Here is a 15,278-nt window from a genome sequence, read left to right on the forward strand (position 1 = left end):
CCCAGTTTCTTCACTTTTTCTAGTTTTAACTTATATTGAAAACTATTGGGATTATTGGCTAAACTTTGCATATAAATTAAACCATTTTACTACCACAATTAAATATTTTTCAGAAATGCTTCTACTTATAGTGGACATAGCTAGTGAATGAAAGATTGGACATATGGGTATCAAAAATCTTAAATGTTCCCATGTTTTTAACCCATTATTTGTTTATGATATAATTGACATGCAGCATATTAGTTTCAGGTGTAGGTTATGTATTTTATGAAAAAAATCAGTTTTGATCTCAATTTCCTCTCATGGAAATGATATAATATAAAGGGTAAAGTTTAGAAACCTTTGTCTTTAAAAAATAATCATACTTTAAATCTCCAAACAACTTATAAAAGACCACTTAATGTACACTACTCACAATATTTTGGATATATGAATATTTTAAAAGTGGTTCTAGTATAACTAATCTAGAAAATGGAGGAATCTTTTATTTCTTCACTGAAGGAAAAATTTGGGACTCTTCTAGTTAATTAACTGTGTTTGGCTAAGGGAACTGAAGAATTTGTAGTCAAGTAGAATAAAAAGTGATAAGCCATAATAATATGTTTGGAACCAATTTACAGCACTGTTTTTGCTTCTTGAATATTTTCATTGATGTGTACAATTTATAAGTGTAGTACACAATGCTGCTGATTCTGCTAAATGAAGAACCACCTTTAGTCATCTGCCTGCTATCTCAGTGCTGGGTGCTGAGCTGTCAAAGACCTGGCATGGAGTGAGTGGTACCTGGCTTTGTTTGCTCCCTTTGCTATAGACTGGTTCTTTGCATTTATGAACCTTAGTCTGGCCTTGATGACAGCTTGCTTGGTTAGAGTCATTTTATTTCCAGTTTAAGCCATGCCACCTCCAGTATGTTCATAAACGTGTCGAGAGGCTGAGTTTTTTGATGGATCTCACAAAACTCCTCTGTAGGGCATGAACTGAAATGGAGGAGCCGACAGTATTAATAACTCAGCGTTTGTCAGTATTGTGGATATTAATGCATTTGTAATTCACTTGACAAACCTTGGCCCAATCACATGCAAAAGTTAATTTAGTCATTTCGCTTTAGTCTCTGGTGAGTATTTTAATTTTTTTCAACGCATATGTGAAATAGAGAAAATAGTAATCTCTCCTTAGAAATGCAAGGGCTGTAGTCCACGTGACTATGTGTTGTGAAATAAAAGAAAATATGTTTATAATACATTACCATCTTGATTTAATAAAAGTAATGTTTAGGAATTTTTATATACATCATGGCTGATTTGGGCTATTTTAAATTGCTCGTTTATTCAAAATTTCAGGACAAAGTACCTATTTTGGTATCATAGGTAAACATTTAACTTTTAATTGTAAGTAATCAGTAAATTTAGCACTTAGTGTAGGTAAACTGTAAAGCATTTATCAAAAATTAAAACATGCTAATAATAGTAAGTATATATAATAGCTAAGTATATTCAGCATTTAGGACTTACAGTTATTTTTAAAAAGTACTTTCATGGAGAAATAAATGTATCTTCTAGTATTAAAATGCCTTAGTAATGACATGATTTCTATTAAGTTATTACTAATTCCAGGACACAATTCATAAGTTGTGTGGCCTGGAAATAATACAGCAATGACTGGAGTGAAAAGATCCTGACTTAAAATTTGGTGGTTATTGAGCTGTCTGAATAATCTATGCCCTTCTGGCATATGCCAAATGTTTTTAAAATTGCAAATGGATGTTCTTTAGTTGTCTAACCTAGCTAGCTTCTTTCAAGCTAATATGACCACTTCGTTGTCAGATTTCCTCTTTTGAATGGTATAAATTAGGAATTTAAAATTTTATATAAATAAAAAGTGTATTTTTTAGTCCTTGAAGTATTTAGGTGCATATTTTTACCTAGAGGTTCTTACTATTACATTCAAGTTGAACTATAAGGGGAACAAGATTAAAAATTTGAAATAACCTATTGTGGTGATAAAATGTTTATGTTACTCAGTGAAAAACACTGACCTGATAAAACTGAAATAAACAAATCAAATGGAGACTACTCTTTTGGCTGCTTATAAAAGTGATTTTAACTTTAAATGAATTTTATTGTAGTCAGAGATGTGTCTCAATATTATATTTTCATTAACATAAATCTTCAAATGGGCAATTATGTCCACATGATCAATATGTGGGGCTAATGATGGTAATTTGCCACCTGTGTCATGAAGCAGCTCTTTTTGATCCTTTTGTAAAAATTTCCATAGTTTTCTTGGTAAGGCTTTATAGACTGAAAAAATCCAAATTGAAAGGAAAAAAAGCACTATAAAAAGCACTATCTCACTCTTGTCAAGAAATGAATCATGCCTAAGATCTGAAAATAAGTAGAAAAGAATTAGAGATATATTTCAGATAGCAGATTGGATCCATTCAAAGAATCTATAGGAGTGTCTTTGTTATGTATGGTGGTAATAAATGGCATTGTGCTACCAGCTGAGTAATGAAAATGGAATAGGTTTTAAACTAGAAGCTAGTTTGGTAACTTTGGCTCAGTTTCTCTTCACTTCTGTATTCTTTGCAAAGGAGAATGCACTACATCTCTGTGAACAAGCTGAACTTTTCTTGCTGTGGAAAATCCTAAAGTCCAAGTTGGCTTTTGGTGTAGTCTAAGTTACATGGTTTAGGTAAAGCTGATCTTAAAAGAGAAAATTGGATACTCAGCAAACACCAGCAGATATTTTGACACACTCTTGGAGCTGATAAGAGTTGTCATAAATTTAAACATAATCTTTCCTAGCACAGAAACTTCACTAATAAATGGCTTTGAATATTTTATGAATGACTGAGCACCCTGCTTTGCTAGTAAGTCCTCTGGAAGCTATCACTTTTAGGATGGTTTTACTTTTGGAGGAATGCCTGTTGAAGAAAAGATACTGATGCAGTGTCATATAATTTTACAAGTTGTATAACTGCTTTTAACAATGAAACTATCTCTCATTATAATAACAATTGAGCTTGTAATTTTTTCTGAACAGCTGCTGCTACAGGGGTCATTTCCTTGGAGAGCTTGAAAATAATCATACTCCTGGTACATGAGTTATGTAGTCTTGTGTTTTACAGCAAAGCACAAAGTTTAAAGCCTATAGAAGAATGTTATTTGAAAGCTGTCAAACCATGTTAAAAAAGACTGCATCGTCAAAAGGCCCTGGTGGCCATGATTCTGCATGTAGCCTTGTCTTATTCATTATAAAATGCATGTTTATAAAGTTCCACAGAGCATCCAATTCCCAATTCACTTATATCAGCAAGACTTAACTTGCTCATTAATCTAAATTCTTTTGCAACTTTAATCTACATGTTTAATTAATCATAAAATGAGGCGGTAAGTAATTTCAGCAATGTGTGGCTTGTTATCAGATGCATTTAATCACTCTTCTGTGAGCTCATTTGGAAACACCTGAAGATGTCGAGTGCAGTTTGAATAAGCATAAATTATTCTTTGTCAGTGTACTTCACTCAACTAATAAGACATTAATTTAAAAGGCACTGTTTGTCATTTTTAGATCTTTACCAATATTTTTAGCTTGGCAATATAACTCTAATTGTATATATGATTCACAACTAGTGCCCGACATAGGAAAGGGTAAGAGTTTAATTCATTTTTCTTATTTACATGTAATTATGTCATGTAATCCTAGTTTTTAATGAGGATTAACCCTCTTGTAAGTATTCATGTGCTTTTGGAGTAAGGCACTAATGAATTATAGTTAGAAAAATTATTTGTTGGTACAAAGGATTGTGATGTCTAGGTTAGGTCTGAAAGGACATGGGGTTGGGGAGAGGGCATTGATTTGAAAATACAGGTATTGCACAGGGATTATGTGAGGCAGATATTAACCTTCAAAAAATTCAAGTAATATAACCATATTTAGCTGTTTCACATAATAATATATATAGTCCTCATATAGGACTGGGTAGCCTATATGATGACAGCAGTTTTTAAAAAGGCAAAAAACAAAAGCAACAATAATAACAAAACCTACTCATAGCTTCATAGCCAAAAAAAAATCATTAGAGCTGAGTGAATTATATATCTCAATGTCAGGAGCATAAGAGTAAAAATTGCATTTTATAGGATGTCATCACCTGTCCTGTTCATGCCATGAAAGCAGTGACACATGGTAAGAATAATTATCTCAGTGGAAACAAATTTATTTACCCGCTGTGGAACATCTCTGTTCATCTTACTCATGAACTCGTCTCACTCATACTCTGTCTGTGGATTGTCAGCAGGGAGCCAGAGGGGATGGTTCCTGAGAAGGGAATATTGGTTTGAGCTGAAATATAGCCATATTCTCCATTTTTATTTGATGTGCAAAACTCCTGGGCTTCTTCCCTTTCTTAGGAGATTCTTTACACTAAGCTAACAGTTATTTATATGTCCATCTCTCAACCAATACCTCATGACTATGTAAAAATTTTTCTTTCTGTTTTCCTTTCTAAGGGAGAACAAAATCCCAGGAAATCTCATTTGTACTGTTGAAGCCATATAGACCATAGCAGCATATCACGTGAAATGCCAATTACCCTCATTCACTTAAAGAATCATAATTGTGTTTTTTATTTATTTTTAATTTTTTAAACCATTTTATTGCTATTCTGTTTCATTTGTCCCAATTTTTCCCCTTTTGCCCTCTTTTGCCCATCTTACCCCTGCTCCCACAGTCAATTCCCACACTGTTGTTCCGTGTCTATGGGTCATTCATACGTGTTCTTTGACTAGTCCCTCCCCCTTCTTTCCATCATTATCACCACTCCCTTCTCTGGTCACTTTCAGCCTGTTTCATACATTTTAGAACCCCTGATGAAAACCTCAAACACTGGGTCCTTTTTTAGAATCATCCTTGAAAAACAACATTTCTTTTGAACTAAACTTTCTTGAAAAGAATACTTTTCTCACTCATGCAGTTTGATATGGGGACTTGCTGTCAGTTTTTCATGATAAGGACCCTCAAACTTCCCTAACTTTTCTTCCTCTGGCAGAACCTGAGATAATTTTTCCAAACACATTTATTTTCTAACTTGTTGTTTTGGGTGCAAAGAAAGGACACAGTGTTCCCCCCACCCCCTCCCCAACTGATGTGCAAGAGACCTGCCCTGTTGTCCTATTAGGTTCCTCTACACAAATACAATGATATATTTTACAAAATATTATATTTTAACTGTAGCTATTTGATATACTTCAAGAAGAAAATGATAACTCAGTTCCATGCAGCTCTTACACTCTCAAATATTCGTGTGTGTGCTTTTGCGTACATATGCAGGCACACATAACTACACACCTTTATGCAAAATGCACACTGCCTCTATTACCCAGTCACAAACGAGGATGTACCACTTAAACATGACTTCTCCAATGGTGACTTCACAGTTGCTTAGAATGCACAATACTCAGAATCATGCACCACCACAATGGGTGCCGCTGAATGAGTGGACCTTCTGTGTCCAGCTGAACTGACAGAAGCAGGGCTCTGTTTTTAATTTACAATTTTTATGGCTGAAGGACAGCATGCTGATAAAGGAGGGGATTATTGGTAGCACAGAGGGGTGGGTGAAGGATGAGTGAAGAGCATGTGCAATGTGGTGTCCACTAGCACATGTGCTCTAGGGGAAGATTTGGAAAGCCTGATTGGACATCAAAGTTTTCAGTTGCTATGGGACTTTAGGCTCAGAAAATGAATGAGAATATTGTAGTGCAGTTGGTTACAGGCAATACTTCTGACCTTATACTACAAGTCTCAATGTCTTGTTTATATTAAAAATGGAATAATAGTGATATATTAAGTTATACTTTATGCTACACCACAGAAGAAGGCCTGATATTTCCCACTTCTTCACTCCTAGTTTCTCAAACAAGTAAAATTCTATTTTTTAATCCTCACCAGAGGGTATGCCTACTGAATTTTAGAGAGAGAGGAAGGAAGAGAGAAAGAGAGAGAATGAGAGAGAGAGAGAGAGAACCTGATGTAAGAGAAAAACATTGATTGGTTGCCTGTTGTATGTACCCCAATCAGAGGTTGAACCCCATAACCTAGGTATGTCCCTGACTGGGGATCAAACCCTCAATCTTTTGGTATATGGGATGATGCTCCAACCAACTGGGCCACTTGGCCATGGCCAAATGAAATTCTATTCTAATTTTTACTGAAAAGGACATGTGTTATTTCCTACAAAAACCTTCATAATTCATGCCCATCTGTTGTTCTTTTGAATCCAGGCTTTGTGAACATTATTTGCCTTTCAATACCAAGCTAGTTTTTCTTGATCATTAGAAATTGGCTTTTACTAGATTGTTTAGGCATCATATATGTGCAGTTAATTTGATGGCTTTACAAGAAGTTCTGGTTCTAGATGTTCAAACCTCTGCCCAGATGACATTTTTTATAGGTCCATATAGCCTTGCTCATGTATGAAACAAGGCATTGATTTATACAGATGGTTTAGTGTACATTTAGTTCTATCTTGGGAATTTTCATGAGGATAGGTTGACTTATAGTTGACTTCCTAGTGCCCTCAGCTTAGAAACTGTTTTCTTGAGGCAGCATCTGAATTACTTATATTTGGGAAAATTTAATAGTGTACATAGTTTTAGAAATTGTCTATTTTTTCCATGACCCAGAATACACAGTATTGGCATGGTTATCACTCTTGTTGTAATAGGAACAATGTATTAGGGCCATAATAATCATTTGTTTCTGCATACTTCCAAGCACTACATTTGAAAATCCCAGACTAGATATATAATAAATGAGGAAATAATTTATAATGTTCACATTGAATTCTTACTTGTCTTTTTTAGTTATGCCTCCTTTTTTTGTGAAGCATATGACCTACTTTAAAAAGGCTGATAGTTACCTGGTATTTAGTATTTCTTTATATCACAAAGACTTTTAGACACATACATGGCAATATATTTGCAGGCAGTTTTCAACGTACTAACAGATAAAGTTCCAAAAGTTTGTTGTTGGAATTTGGAATGGATATTCATATAGAAACCATGTCATAGATGGTGGTTTGGCTTCTTGGAAAACCTACTGAAATCCATGTACTCCATAATATGGTTGAATTATACTATCGAGAATACTGTAGTGGCTAACAAACTATTGCCTGTTAAATGGTTTGGGTATGAAATGTCATTTTGACATCTAACTTTAAGAATGTTCGTTTGAATTGGTGTTTATGATCTTACCTATAAGTGGAAATTAATTAGCAAAACAAACAAGCAAGCAAAATATAACCAGAGACATTGAAATTAAGAAGAAACTGACAGTAACCAGAGGGAAGGTGGGAAGGGGGAAGGGTCATCAAGGAACATGTATAAAGGACATATGGACAAAGCCAGAGGAGGGTAGGACTGAGGGTGGGAGGTGGGAGTGTCTGGGGTGGGGTGGATTGGTGGTGGGGAAATGGAGACACCTATACTTGAACATCAATAAAAAAGAGATTAAAAAAAGAGTGAGAAAAAGAAAAAAAGTATTCTTTTGATTAACTTCTGGTAATGTGATTTGACTTTTTCTACTTCCACTCTAATGGTGCACAGCAGTGGAAATGAAATACCCTTTGGAATGGAAGCTGGGAGATGAGGAGGACTTCCTGAAATTTCTAGCTATGGAAAATAACTAAGTATTCTATTTGAAGTAGGAAGGAATGGGTGACCTTGGTGCCTCTGGTATGGATATGTATATCTATTTACAAATGAAAGACATCCTATTGGACATTTATATATATTTAGAGTAAAGAAGAAGCATTTTCTAACTTACACTGATGAGCCAAAGGGCAGAGAAGATCAATACTTCTCTTCATTTACTGTGCCTCACAGTATATTCCAAGTATTTTCTTTCTTTTTAAAAAAGTTATTTTAAAGGATTTTTTAAATCAAATAAATTCTTCTTTAAAATTGAATTTATTGAAGTTAGATTGCATAATAAAATTATATAGGTTTCAGGTGTACAGTTCTCTAATACATCATCTGTATATTGCATGTTCACCTCCCCAAGTCAAGTCTCCTTCTATCACCATCTATCCCCCTTTACCCTTTCTGCCTTCCCCTACCACCCAAACTCCTCCATCCCACCATCCATAATTTTGGCTTTGATTTGTAAATGGTAGCTCTGGTGAGAGTAGTTCACTTTCTAATACTAGAATACTTTTGGAATATATTATTTATTAGGATCATATAAAATGATGTGATAAGCATGTATTCCCAAATACATGACAATTCACCCAAAATGAAGACCAGTAGTAGTCCATTGTTGTTAAACTACATTATGTCCTTTGAGAGTATCAGAAGAAAGTCATACAGAAGTGCAAATAGGTAATGGAGCCCTGGCTGGTGTAGCTCAGTGGATTGAGAGCGGGCCTGCCAACCAAAGGATTGCGGTTTGATTCCCAGTCAGGGCACAGGCCTGGGTTGCAGGCCAGTTCCCAGCAGGGGACAAACGAGAGGCAACCACACATTGATATTTCTCTCCTTCTCTCCTTCCCTTCCCCTCTAAAGATAAATAAATAAAATCTTAAAAAAAATTTAAAAATAGGTAATGGAAAGTTTATTTGGTCACATGTAAAATATCACCTCAGAAATTGAATTATGTTCATTATTTTTACTTCAAATCTGGCAAATTTTATGTTTTTTATTGCTGAGGGGAAAGTATGAAAAAAGGAGAGTAATAAAGATAAAATGAGAAAAGTGGTATTTAAAAGGCTCTAAAGATTGAAGTTGTTAGAGAAAACAGTTTGATGGGTTATGGGTAAAATAGAAAGAATTTCGTTTTCCAAAGAAATACATAGCTTAAAGTGTAGGGGAAAAGTGCTTGGCAATACCAACTATGTATTTTTTCTTAACTTGAGCAGTTAAAAAAAAAGTATTTGGCAAAGTGAAAACTCAGCTGACTTCATGCCTACCAAGTAAAAAATCTGATTCTTTATCATCTAAACACATAGTTGGGCAATTCACAGAGCTACCCAGTGTATAGGTTGCAATGGCAAGAAGCCAACAGTGAAATCAAACTCATAAGTGCTCTATAGAAAACCCCTCAAATTATTGCTGCGCTGTTGCCAGCTGTACTGCCAGGGAACAAGAGCTGTACATATTTCTGTGGAATGGCTGGGTTACTTAACACAGCTTGATTGGCTCTCTTCCTCCCCCTGTTCTCTTTGGCTGACAGCTGTCCACCATACTGGTTTGGTTTCAAATAAGACCAAAGTGGACACAACCACTTTGTACACTGCTCTCTTAATGCCACCAGACCCAATCCATATCTTACAAAAGGAGAGACAACTATAACTGAGTTCCTTTATGTAAAGCACACTGGGTGATACTTTGTTATCCTTTTATTCCACGAATCCATCAGATTTTTAGAAGAGTCATTTTCTTGGTATCTTATTTATAAGTGCTTGAATTTATTAAATGTAAAAGAATTATACCTTAAATCTTTCTCATTGTATTACTTTTTCTTCATTTTAAATCATTGCTTGTTTCATGATCCTAGAACTAGACTGGTTGTTCAGATGTCACCTAGTAGGTAGCTACTTTTGTCTTATAGTCTTTCAAATAAGAAAACGCAAGGTATCCCAGAGGGCACTAGATGGCTTCAATTACTACATTCCATTAATTAGAGAAATGTTTAAGTGAGCAAGGTGGTTGGCTCTTTCCCTGTTACATGAGAGCCCGTGGATTCACATGTTCTAGTTCCTATTAAGTTAGGAGGATTTCAAACATTTTTTATTATGATGCAGACTAAGAAATAAATTTCTATTCTGACCCAGGATGCAATGTAATATAGCTGAAATAAAAAGTTTTCATGAATAATACTTATCCTTAATATTGCAATGTGTTCTATTTTCTGTTTTCTTTTTCCTTTTTTAATCCTTCCTTTGTTCTGCCCTTTTTCTTTTTAATAAAAAATACTGATTGGCACTCAGAAAATTGAATATTATTATCTACTCAATAGTTTGAAAAATGTTGCATGAAAGTGGGCAAGGTGTTTTTTTTAAGTTTTGCTATTCATGTTCTTGGTCTACCATTGTCTTTGAAGAACCAAGTCTCCTCCATAGGACTATAGATCCATTGCTTGTTGTGGTAAAATTATTAGGAAATGACATTTGTACTCTGGTAGAGTACTAATGGCATATAATCTATTAATAACATCATGTATTAAGTGCCTAATTATGTCTGATGTCATTTAAGTGCTTCATATATATTCATCATGAGAACTTTTTCATATAATCTTCATAATTACCCTGTGAGGTAGAAACTATTATTATAACCATTTAAAATTTATTTATTTAGCAGATATAATGCCTTTTCATTTACTTTTTTTGGTGGTATAGTGCACATAAAGTTTACCATCTTAACAATTTTTAATTGTGCAGTGCAGTGGTATTATACCCATTTTTATAGTTGATGAAATTGGTGCTCAGAGTTGTATGTCAACCTTCTTAAGAGTAACAGTATATGAGAGAAGTCAAATTCCAATTCAAGATTAACTCCAGTGATCATATTCTTTCTCTCAATGCAAATAATTTTCTTAATTTTAGCTTTAAAAAAGAAGTGCCAAGAAAAACAGACTTGTAATGATCATTGTCACATGTTTTTAATAGTGTAAATTAAAATTCTTGATAAAATAATTTTTACTCTTAAAAGAAATACAGAAAAAGAAAGGAAGAAAATAAATAAACATCTCTTCAGAGCCATGGATAGGAAAACTTGCCACTCTATTTAAATCTTGTAAAAGTCTTTTTTTAAGAAAAAAATAGGTATACATAGAAATACATCTTATGCTACAGGACAGGATGTTTTAGCAAGTCACAGGAGCTCAAACATGAATGAAGAGTGGAATTTTCCTTTAGTTTTTTGTAACTATGTTTGTTGAAGAGAAAGACGAAGGAAAAAGTGACCACCGTGCCTGGTTTTGAAGAAAAACTTGTTTATATGTGTAATACATTGGAGAAATTGTTTGGGATCACTTTGACTATGCAGAAATGTGGCCACTGAAATTGTTAAGCAAGGTGTGGGGCTATCAGCTTCATGAAACTAGTGAAGTGAAATAAGAACTGGGGGCAGGGGCTGGGATGGGAGTAAAAGACAGAAAACTGTACTTGCACCACAAGAATTCCTTTTTTTTTTCTAAAAAAAAAAGACTGAGTATTTGTGAAAACAATTCACTTACCTTATTTTCCCACTGTTTCTCTGTAAAAGAGGAAATATTTTATAAAGAAAATAATGGGTACAGTTGGCTTTTAAGACCTTTTTTTTCTTGTCTTCAATCCCTGTCACAATCTTAGGTTTTAATACAAGACAGTTGCTGTCTCTCCTGCTTCCTTTTTCTTTCTCTTTCCTGTTCCTCTTCTTTTTCCTCCTCTCCTTCACTTCCCTCCCCTCCCCTCCTCTCCACTCCTCTCCCCCTTCTGTCCCTTCTCATTTCCTCTGCCCCTTCTTTCATTTTGCATTCTTACATGCAGTCCTTAGAACTTCATGATTACCTTTGTTCTTTTTTTAGAAAGATGATTCTTGGATTTTTAATGAAGGTGCAGATGGATCTTGTTTCTACTTAATTACAACAATGATCTAGAAAAATAACACGACTTATACCTTCTTGTGTCTTTTTCTCCCATAAACTAAACATAAACCTTCAGAAGACATGTTGAAAAATTGCCACCTACTTTGTATCTTCTTGGGAGTAAGATACGTCTATAGTTATTGTGTGACCATTAAAGAGAAAACCGAAGATTCTACCATAAAAATTAGTATTGACCTAGATACTTCTGATACACTAACTATAAATGTACTTTTGTAAGCATGCTTTTATACAAGAAAGTGGACTTGTTCAATATATAATTGCTATATGATTCTACCCCAGAGGAGAATTTGAAAGCAAGCAGGTGTGCTAGATCTAAGCCTCATTGAACTCAAGGTCAGGATTTCTAAACCCGCCTTCTCAAGCATACTCACACAAGGTGAAATAAGTATTTTTGAATCCAAGTACTGCTACAAAAACATGCTTTGAAGTTCAGAAGAAGGTAAGAAGGATTACTTTCAGTGACGGTAAAATGTAATAAGAACATCGTCAATAATAGGTACAAGATTGAGATATATGATGAAGCTCCCAAGTAGTACTGTGGGTAGACAGATTTGGTTTATGAAAAAGGGTTAAAAACATCCCCAGACACATAGCTGCAACAATATTGGGCAAATACACAAATGTTTAAATAATGGGGCAATTTTGAGTGTTTTGTTAGAAATAAAGCATATGCATATTCTGATAAAAATGGAGATAAAGAGTAACAAATCACTGTTAGTTGGGAAAGGATTTGCAGAGTCGGTGAGTTATCTGTTTTAGTTCCCCCGATTTATTGTTTAAAGTAACAGATCCAATGTTACCCTGGTGTTATCTTGTTTCTATTTTTTAAAATATTTTATTATTTATTTATCTTCAGAGGGGAAAGGAAGGAGAGAGGAAGGAAACATCAATGTGTGGTTGCTTTTCATGCATCCCCTGCAAGGAACTGGCCCCTGCCGGAAACTGGCCTGCAACCCAAGCATGTGCCCTAACTGGGAATCGAACCTCGCTCATCTGGTTCGCAGGCCCGCGCTCAATCCACTGAGCTACACCAGCCAGGGCCTTGTTTCTATTTTTTAATGTGAATCTTTAGGTAGAATGAAAGCTTATACATTTTTAGATGTGGATACTATTCTTGATTCCAGATTCTTCTGGATATTAGGATCATGTGATGCTGTCAAGATATCACCTCTCTAAAACACCATTGGTCCTAGTAGCTTCTAAGATAACCAAAATAAATAAATTTTATATGATGGAGCAAATGCAGCAAGTATACAAATTTGATTTCTACATGGAAGTTAACTTTGTTTTGTACTTTGGGCTTTAACTTTGGTCAACTTTGGAGGAATTAGTTGAGAGAAAGCACGGATACATTACCAGCAATTTGTGATCTGCTTAGATAAATCTCATCCCCACTCTATCACTTTTAATCTCAGGATTTGTCCATTTATCTGTTTCTAACAAAGACAGATACTTCACTTTTTACTATCTTCAACCTGTCATTAAGTAGCGGCACTGTATCCTTGAAGAGTGAAAGCCAATGTGCACACAATGTCAGAATAAATTCATAATGATAGCCTGCTTTGGGACATCTTCTCTGGGTCATATGTGTTTCAGGGTAAAAGGGAAGAAAGAAAACTAACATTCATTGAGTACCTACGTATGTTATCTCATTTAATTCTCACAAAAATGCTGAGGTGGCAAATTACATTTAAATAAATAAACTTTGAATAGGAAATGACCCTATTAAAAACAAAATTGCCACAGACTCTTATATAAAGGGCAACACTTTAAGAAAATGCCAGTTTACTCTTGCCAAATGTAGTGGGCTGCAATGAAAAGTAAGTGAACTATAAAGACTTAAGTGAGAAAATGTGAATGATAAGACATGAACCATTACCATTTGCCTCACCTCCACAGTGAATTATTGGACATAATGCATATAAAAGAGGAAATAGAACTGTAATCACTGTGACTTTATAAAATGCTGTCTCAGAAAAGACAAGATTCACCGGTCTGCTCAAGTGGGGAAACACTTGTTCTGATATACTTTCTTTTGTATTGACTGGATAAAAGAGCCTGGTAGAGCCACAGGCATAAACTGGTTTTTAATGTGGTCATTTAATTTGACTCCTGGCAAAGAGATCTTTCATTGCCAAGGGCCTTTGATGGCAAAAAAAAAATCCTGAAATGACATATTTTCGGTTTTTGCTTCTTGCTGTCCCACTGCAAGTTTCATTAAGTAATAATTACCAATTTTAAAAAATTATTTAATTATTGTTCAAGTACAGTTTTCTGTCTTTTACTCCCATCCCAGCCTTTTTAAACAAAATTGAAAAATGGGTGAAGTCAAATGTTTCAAAAAATACAGAGAAGCTATCTTTTTCTCTTTTTTTAAAGATTTTATTTATTTATCTTTAGGGAGTAAGGGAAGGAGAGAAGGAGAGTAGTATCAATGTATGGGTGCCCCCTGTGAGTCCCCTGCTGGGAACTGGCCTGCAACCCAGGCATGTGGCCCGACTGGAAATCGAACCGCGATCCTTTGGTTGGCAGGCCCGTGCTCAATCCACTGAGCTACACCAGCCAGGCCTATCTTTTTCTTTACTTTAAAAATATGTGAGGATTTTGTCAAACACTTAGCACTGTGGTTGATTTATGATAGATGCTCAATAAATATTGAAATGAAACATGGAAATAAATATATGCAAGTTTATTTATTTATTCCATTTTTATTTTTTATTGAATTATTGGGTGACATTTAATAAACTTATGTAGGTTCTAGGTGTACGATTCTATAATACATCATCAGTATACTATATTGTGTGTTCATCACCCCAAGTCAAGTCTCCTTCCATCACATTTATCCCCCCTTTAGCGTTTTCTATCTTCCCTACTCCCTTTCTCTATTTATTCCTTTTAAAACTAACAGACATATTAAGAGGGCTTAATATGTCCCAGGTAGACATATTTGAGATTTAAATGTGAATAACATATTAAAGCCACCCTTTAATCAGTTTAAAAGCCTAATAAAGAGACAGGTAAAGAGAGAAACTATAATAATATTAATCCTAGGGTATGAAAGAAGTAAGATATATAGAAATTTGGAATTTGCCAGGGACAGTTGAGGGAAGGTTTCATTGAATAGGTTAACAGTTGAGTCTGTGGCCATACCACCCTTAGCATGCCCGATCTCATCTGAATAGGTTAACAATTGAGCTGCTGCTTAAACGAGTAATGGGAATGTGGATATAGAATATTCTAAGTGAGGGTACAGAATTTATAAAAAGTACCCAAACATTGAAAGGGCCTGCTATGTTTTGAGAATTGTAAAAGTTCAGTATTATTGACATGTGTGAGTGGAGGGGATGGGGAAAGAGATTAGGCTAAAAAAATTGCTTGACAGTTTGGAGTAGTACAATTGTTTCCTGATATGAACCTGGAAAATGTTTAATTTCAACTAATTAATTTTAGCAAGATAGTGACTCTTTTAGTATATTAAACTTTTGTTTTAGATTCTCCTTGGTATACCTTTTAGTGTCTTTTGTATAGCAGAGGAGATATTAAGCTGTTAAAATGATGAAGTTATGGAGAGTGTGATGTGATGTGAAAGGATTGGGTTAATGTACTGAAAAAATGGAGTCACTTTTCCT

The 15,278-nt window shown here is 34.7% G+C and overlaps 1 protein-coding gene across 1 annotated transcript in view; it reads left to right on the top strand.

The window, feature by feature from the left end:
* Positions 1-15,278, top strand: part of SOX6 (SRY-box transcription factor 6) — a 600,742-nt gene that overhangs the window by 135,463 nt on the left and 450,001 nt on the right. The window lies entirely within an intron of this gene.

The sequence above is a fragment of the Sturnira hondurensis genome, unplaced genomic scaffold (assembly GCF_014824575.4).
Source record: "Sturnira hondurensis isolate 20B ecotype Veracruz unplaced genomic scaffold, ASM1482457v3 Scaffold0006505, whole genome shotgun sequence".
Classification (NCBI taxonomy): Eukaryota; Metazoa; Chordata; class Mammalia; order Chiroptera; family Phyllostomidae; genus Sturnira; species Sturnira hondurensis.